This window comes from Entelurus aequoreus, linkage group LG08 (assembly GCF_033978785.1).
Source record: "Entelurus aequoreus isolate RoL-2023_Sb linkage group LG08, RoL_Eaeq_v1.1, whole genome shotgun sequence".
NCBI classification, from domain to species: domain Eukaryota; kingdom Metazoa; phylum Chordata; class Actinopteri; order Syngnathiformes; family Syngnathidae; genus Entelurus; species Entelurus aequoreus.
This window is the reverse complement of record NC_084738.1, coordinates 82,458,286-82,466,439: the sequence shown is the minus strand read 5'-3', so window position 1 is coordinate 82,466,439 and position 8,154 is coordinate 82,458,286. Positions and strand designations below refer to the sequence as shown.

Sequence of the window (8,154 nt, the reverse complement as noted above, 5' to 3'; positions counted from 1 at the left end):
AAATGAAAAATGTTTTACTTTTTTTACTGTAATAAACTGTGGTGCCGTTTTGGCATTTACAGTAATACACCGAAAAATCTACACACGGAAAAAATAAATAAATAAATAACTGGCAGCTCAGGTGCCAAAATTTTATTATGAAATTGCCTTTTTTTTATTTACAGTTAAAAAACAAATGTAAATTTTACAGTACAATTCTGGCAACTGAGCTGCCTTTTAAAAAAATTTTTTTTACCATAAAAACAGCAGTAGTGTTTTTCCATTTACAGTAATATACACTAGGGGGCGACTGTGGTCATTTCAGCTTGTTTACCGATGTTAGACGCCAATACAGTAGAAGAAGATAATGCTACACGCTAAATACTTAATGCTAGTAACTGTAAAGCTACGGAACTAACAGATAAGTCTAACTTTACACTAATTTTAGAGGTTGTTGGTAATGTCTTAATGTGTTTTAAAGGTACTTGTGTTTATTAGGATCACCAGAGACATACAAAAAGATCGTTTTTTAGTCAACTGTTTTAATTTGTAATTTAATTGTAATTTGTTTGTTTCAAACAGCCGGGATGTGCTGACGTCAAGTCACGTGATTAAAGTGTCTTTGGGAACATTCCTACACTTATTAAACAAGTAAGTAGGTCTATTTTATCATATACTTTTGAAATACTGACATATTTCAGCTTCCTATAGCTGTATTTTGTGGTTATTTGGTGAAATGAGACCAAACGTCACTGCTGCGGAAATCACGTGACAGTGCCTTGGTCGATAATTATAAATAATTGTGATAAAAAAATAAATGTAACAATCGGAATGAATCTCAGTGTAACGGAGTTAAAAGTATCTCAAAAACACTCAAGTAAAAGTAAAAAGTGCGTTACATTAAAACTACTCTGAAATGTAACGGAGTAAACATAGCGCGTTATTATACCCACTTCTGGTATGTGTGATTGTATTTATATTAGTGTTGTCCCCATACCAATATTTTGGTACCGGTACCGGTACCAACATGTATTTCGATACTTTTCGGTAGTTTTCTAAATAAAGGGGACCACAAAAAATGGCATTATTGGCTTTATTTTAACAAAAAAAATCTTAGAGTACATTAAACATATGTTTCTTATTGCAAGTTTGTCCTTAAATAAAATAGTGAACATACAAGACAACTTGTCTTTAATTAAGTAAAGACACAAAGACTCCTAATTTAGTCTGCTGACGTATGCAGTAACATATTGTGTCATTTATACACCTATTATTTTGTCAACATTAGGAGGGACAAACTGTAAAAATTGATTATTAATCCACTTGTTCATTTACTGTTAATATCTGCTTATTTTCTGTTTTTAACATGTTCTATCTACACTTCACTTCTGCTAAAATGTAATAATCACATATTCTTCTGTTTGGATACTTTACATTAATTTTGGATGATACCACAAATTTGGGTATCAATCCGATACCAAGCAGTTACAGGATCATACATTGGTCATATTCAAAGTCCTCATGTGTCCAGGGATATATTTCGTGAGTTTATAAACATAATATAAAAAAGAAAAAAAGAAAGATTAAGTGATGCCAGAAAATATCGCTGTAATCATAGTAGTATCGACTAGATATGTTCCTGTACTTTGTATAATTACAGTGGATGTCAGGTGTAGATCCACCAATGGCGTTTGTTTACATTGTGACGCCGGTGAGCTACGGTGTGTAGTGAAGCATGTTTAGCTATTCCTCGTCCTGTAGTGATAATGATACTTGTAGGAAACTTACTTTATTTGTCGCCATGGAGACAAGGATTAGTGATTTAGAAGTAGCTAAAACACTGCAGACTGCGGAGGGACTTTAGCCGCTAACTAGCTAGCCATGTCTTAAAGCAGTTTCAGTGTTATAACTTCACCTTTATCTTTACTTTTTAAGCCAAAATGCGTCCATTCTCCCTTTTCCGTCTACACACTGTGTCTGCTTGTAAGTACTCCGTGTGTGTGCGCTAAATCCCTAAATTCCTTGCAATAGCTGGTTGAGAAAGGTTTTTCTTAAACTGTTCAACAATTTGCTCACGCATTTGTTGACAAAGTGGTGACCCTCGCCCCATCCTTGTTTGTGAATGACTGAGCATTTCATGGAATCTACTTTTAATACATAATCATGGCACCCACCTGTTCTCAATTTGCCTGTTCACCTGTGGGATGTTCCAAATAAGTGTTTGATGAGCAGTCCTCAACTTTATCAGTATTTATTGCCACCTTTCCCAACTTCTTTGTCACGTGTTGCTGGCATCAAATTCTAAAGTTAATGATTATTTGCAAAATAAAAAATGTTTATCAGTTTGAACATCAAATATGTTGTCTTTGTGGCATATTCAACTGAATATGGGTTGAAAATTATTTGCAAATCATTGTATTCCGTTTATATTTACATCTAACACAATTTCCCAACTCATATGGAAACGGGGTTTGTATTTATACTGTATATATATATATATATATATATATATATATATATATATATATATATATATGTATATATATATATATATATATATATATATATATATATATATATATATGTATGTATGTATGTATATATGTGTGTGTATATATATATATATATATATATATATATATATATAATTTGATCATCGATTAATCTGTCGATTATTACTTCGATTGATCGATTAATAATCGGATAAAAGAGACAAACTACATTTCTATCCTTTCCAGTATTTTATTGAAAAAAAACAGCATACTGGCACCATACTTATTTAGATTATTGTTTCTCAGCGGTTTGTACATGTTGCAGTTTATAAATAAAGGTTTATATAAAATAAATAAATAATAAAAAATAAATAAATTGCCTCTGCGCATAGCGTGGATCCAACGAATCGATGACTAAATTAATCGCCAACTATTTTTATAATCGATTTTAATCGATTTAATTGATTAGTTGTTGCAGCCCTAATATATATATATATATATATATATATATATATATATATATATATATATATATATATATATATATATATATATATATATATATATATATATATATGTATATATATATATGTATATATATATATATATATACAGTATATATATATATATGTATATAATATATCTATATATAATATATATATATATATATATAATATATATATATATAATATATATTACATGTATAATATATATATATATATATATATATACAGTATATATATGTGTATATAATATATCTATATATAATATATATATATATATATATAATATATCTATATATAATATATATTACATGTATAATATATATATATATACATATATATTATATATATATATATTATATAATATATAAATATATATGTATATACATATATATTATACATGTAATATATATTATATATAGATATATTATATATATATATATATGTATATACATATATATTATACATGTAATATATATTATATATAGATATATTATATATATATATATATATATATATATATATATATATATATATATATATATATATATATATATATATATATATATATATATATATTATATATAGATATATTATATACATATATATATATATATATGTATTTGTCTCCCAGGAAAATGCCAAAATTGTTCTTTAATTGCAATAAGAAACATATGTTTAATGTATCATAAGATTTTCTGTTGAAACAAAGCTAATTGTAAAAAATGTTATGTGGTAGTAGTTTGAAAAGTATCAAAAAGTATCGAAACATTTTTGTACCTATACCAAAATCGTGGTATTGGGACAGCCCCTATATGTAGTAGACTTGGTGAAAAAGCAGAAAATAGCGGCGGTTTGAGTGGAGATAAGGAAGTTCCTCCCTGGGGTCTCATCTCGGTGTCTCCTCCTCAGCCCCTGCAGCCAGCGTTGTACACGACAGTACGCCATGCCGTGTGTTATTTCTATACACCTCCCCCAACCATCCCTCCTCCTTCTCCTCCCTCCTCCCCCAGCGCCTCACTCGCGCTTCCCACCTCCGCCAGGCAGCAGCCTCCCTCTCGCCCTGCTCTTGTTGGACTGCAGCATCGAGCGGCGGCGGCGGCGGCATCGAGCAGCAGCATTTCGGCGGCGTGCCTGCAGGAGCTCACACACGTCCCCACTCTCTGCTGAGATGCCGTCTAAAAGATAAGATGGTGAGTCCTTCCTCTTTGCCCTCCCTCCTCCCGTCTTTCTCGTGCAGCGTCACCGGCGAGTGCGAGTCACGACGCCGTGTGCTCAAACTGACAGAAGTTTGCTTGGATGGATGGAAAAGTTGAGCGTGATCTTCTCGGCGGCTCGGAAAGTTCTTGTTTATGGCGGAGGAGCATCCATGGAGCGAGGCTGCAGAGGGTGTGTGTGAAGAGGTGCTGATGGTGGTAAGGAGGAGGGGGCGGACACACACACACGCGCAGTCATTATTCAGGGGCGCGCTGCAGCGTGAGCAGGAGTCACGGAACCGAACCTCGCCGAGGATTGATGGCCACCGAGCGGGACAGCCCGCAGAAATCTAATTATGGGACGCGATAGGCGTCAAACGGCGGCGCGTTGATGGATGTGAGAGCAGCTCCATGAAAGTCGTCTTGGGGAAAGTTTGGGTTCTGGGATCACTTTGAATTTAGCTTCGGCTGCCGCAGGAACCAACTGGACTGGAGCAGCTTATCTAACCCAGCAGGCACACGACATTGAAACAACGTTGAGAACTTGTTGAATTAGGTTCTGACGTTGAGCAACTCACAAATACAACGTTGAGAACTTGTTGAATTAGGTTCTGACGTTCAGCAACTCACAAATACAACGTTGAAACAACATGCTTTTTGACAACATTTAATCAATGTCAGGTTGGGACGTTGATTTGACCATTGAATTTTGGTCATTTCACAACCAATATTCTACAACTCAAACATAACGTTGAAACAACATGGTTTTTCACCACATTTAATCAATGTTGGGTTCTGTCGTTGATTTGACTATTGAAATTTGGTCATTCCCCAACCAATATTCTACAACACAAATACAACGTTGAAACAACATGCTTTTTGACAACATTTATTCAATGTCAGGTTCTGACGTTGATTTGACCATTGAAATTTGGTCATTTACCAACCAATATTGTACAACACAAATACGTTGAAACAACATGCTTCTTGACAACATTTAATCAATGTCAGGTTGTGACGTTGATTTGACCATTGAATTTTGGTCATTTCACAACCAATATTCTACAACTCAAACATAACGTTGAAACAACATGGTTTTTCACCACATTTAATCAATGTTGGGTTCTGTCGTTGATTTGACTATTGAAATTTGGTCATTCCCCAACCAATATTCTACAACACAAATACAACGTTGAAACAACATGCTTTTTGACAACGTCTAATCAATGTCAGGTTGTGACGTTGATTTGACCATTGAAATTTGGTCGTTTCCTCACCAATATTCTACATTTTAAACATAACGTTGAAACAACATGCTTTTTAACGACGTTTAATCAATGTCGGTTTCTGACGTTAATTTGACCATTGAAATTTGGTCGTTTCCGAACCAATATTCTACAACTCAAATACAACATTGAAACAACATGCTTTTTGACAATGTTTATTCAATGTTGGGGTTCTGATGTTGATTTGACCATTGAAATTTGGTCATTTTCCAACCAATATTCTACAACACAAATACAACGTTGAAACAACATGCTTTTTAACAACATTTAATCGATGTCTGGTTCTGTCGTTGATTTACCATTGAAATTTGGTCATTTCCCAACCAATATTCTACAACACAAATACAACGTTGGAACAACATGCTTCTTGATGACGTTTAACCAATGTTGGGTTCTGACATTGATTTGACCATTGAAATTTGGTCGTTTCCCAACCAATATTCTACGACTCAAACATGCTATTTAACAACGTTTAATCAATGTCGGTTTCTGACCTTAATTTGACCATTGTGTTTTGGTAATTTCCCAACCAATATACTACAACACAAATATCACGTTGAAACAACATGCTTTTTAACAACATTTAATCAATGTCGGGTCGTGACGTTGATTTGACCATTGAAATTTGGTCATTTCCCAACCAATATTCTACAACACAAATACAACGTTGAAACAACATGCTTCTTGACAACGTTTAACCAATGTTGGGTTGTGACATTGATTTGACCATTGAAATTTTGGTCATTTCCCAACCAATATTCTACAACTCAAACATAACATTAAAACAACATGCTTATTAACAACGTTTGATCAATGTCGGTTTCTGACGTTGATTTGACCATTGTATTTTGGTAATTTCCCAACCAATATTCTACAACACAAATACAACGTTGAAACAACATGCTTTTTAACGATTTTTAATCAATGTCAAGTTGTGACGTTGATTTGACCATTGAAATTTGGTCATTTCCCAACCAATATTCTACAACACGAATACAACGTTGAAACAACATGCTTTTTGGCTACGTTTAACCAATGTTGGGTTCTGACATTGATTTGACCATTGAAATTTGGTAATTTCCCAACCAATATTCTACAACACAAATACGTTGAAACAACATGTTTTTTGGCGACGTTTAATCAATGTTGGGTTGTGACGTTGATTTGACCATTAACATTTGGTCGTTTCCCAACCAATATTCTACAACACAAATACAACGTTGAAACAACATGCTTTTTAACAACATTTAATCAATGTCAGGTTGTGACGTTGATTTGACCATTGAAATTTGGTCGTTTCCTCACCAATATTCTACATTTTAAAAATAACGTTGAAACAACATGCTTTTTAACGACGTTTAATCAATGTCGGTTTCTGATGTTAATTTGACCATTGAAATTTGGTCGTTTCCTAACCAATATTCTACAACTCAAATACAACATTGAAACAACATGCTTTTTGACAATGTTTATTCAATGTTGGGGTTCTGACGTTGATTTGACCATTGAAATGTGGTTGTTTCCCGACCAATATTCTACATTTTAAACATAATGTTGTAACAACGTGCTTTTTTAACGACGTTTAATCAATGTTGGTTTCTGACGTTAATTTGACCATTGAAATTTGGTCGTTTCCTAACCAATATTCTACAATTCAACTACAACGTTGAAACAACATGCTTTTTGACAACGTTTATGCAAAGTCAGATTGTGACGTTGATTTGACCATTGAATTTTGGTCATTTCCTACCATTATTCTACAACACAAATACAACGTTGAAACAACATGCTTTTTACGACGTTTAATCAATTTTGGGTTGTGACGTTGATTCGTCCATTGAATTTTGGTCATTTCCCACCCAAAATCGTGGATCCAACGTTAGACATCAACGTCGTCTCAATTTAAAAACACAACTTTTTTGCAACGTTGTTTCGAGGTCAGTTTTAAAGGACATGTACGTATAATCAACGTTGCATCAATGTCTTGTGCCTGCTGGGTGTCCAAACGTTTTCCACCGAGGCTGAGATACTGAAAACTTCCGGATAGGGGGGAGCATTGTGATTTTCGTAAACAAGCTAAAATGCACTAAAGTGCATGAGCAAACGCTACAAATGCAGAAATAAAAATGCACAAACATAATTAAACAAATACAACGGGAAAATCACATAAAGCAGTGTTTCTCACTGTTGGGCCTGGAGCACCCCCTAGACCAGTGGTTCTTAACCTGGGTTCGATCGAACCCTAGGGGTTCGGTGAGTTGGCCTCAGGGGTTCGGCGGAGGTCAGAACACACCGACTCATCGTGTAAATACAAACTTCTCTTTATCGGCGTATTACGGATACGGCAACAGCTGACTGATTTGCAAGTGTGTAATTTGTTGTGAGTTTATGCACTGTGTTGGTTTTGTTCTTTGAACAAGGTGATGTTCATGCACGGTTCATTTTATGCACCAGTAAAAAAACATGGTAACACTTTAGTATGGGGAACATATTCACCATTAATTAGTTGCTTATTAACATGCAAATTAGTAACATATTGGCTATTAACTAGTCATTATTAAGTACTTATTAATGCCTTATTAGACATTAGAGGGTTATAACCCTAATCCTCTAACCCTTACCCTAACCCTAACCAAATAACTCTAAATTAAGTCTTTATTACTTAGAATATGTTCCCCTAGTGTCCAAATAACTCTAA

General features: G+C 33.9%; 1 protein-coding gene across 6 annotated transcripts in view; it reads left to right on the top strand.

The window, feature by feature from the left end:
- Positions 1 to 340: 340 nt before the first annotated feature.
- LOC133656365 (synaptic vesicle glycoprotein 2C-like) overlaps positions 341 to 8,154 on the top strand; it is a 104,387-nt gene continuing 96,573 nt past the window's right edge. For 3 of the 6 annotated variants that reach the window (XM_062057429.1, XM_062057434.1, XM_062057433.1), the window contains exons 1-2: positions 346 to 630; positions 3,988 to 4,167. The gene's annotated coding sequence lies outside the window, so the exon portion shown is untranslated. Of the gene's footprint in view, positions 631 to 3,987; positions 4,168 to 4,260; positions 4,390 to 8,154 lie in introns of those variants that run through there. The other 3 variants (XM_062057430.1, XM_062057431.1, XM_062057432.1) reach the window with 3 other exon arrangements.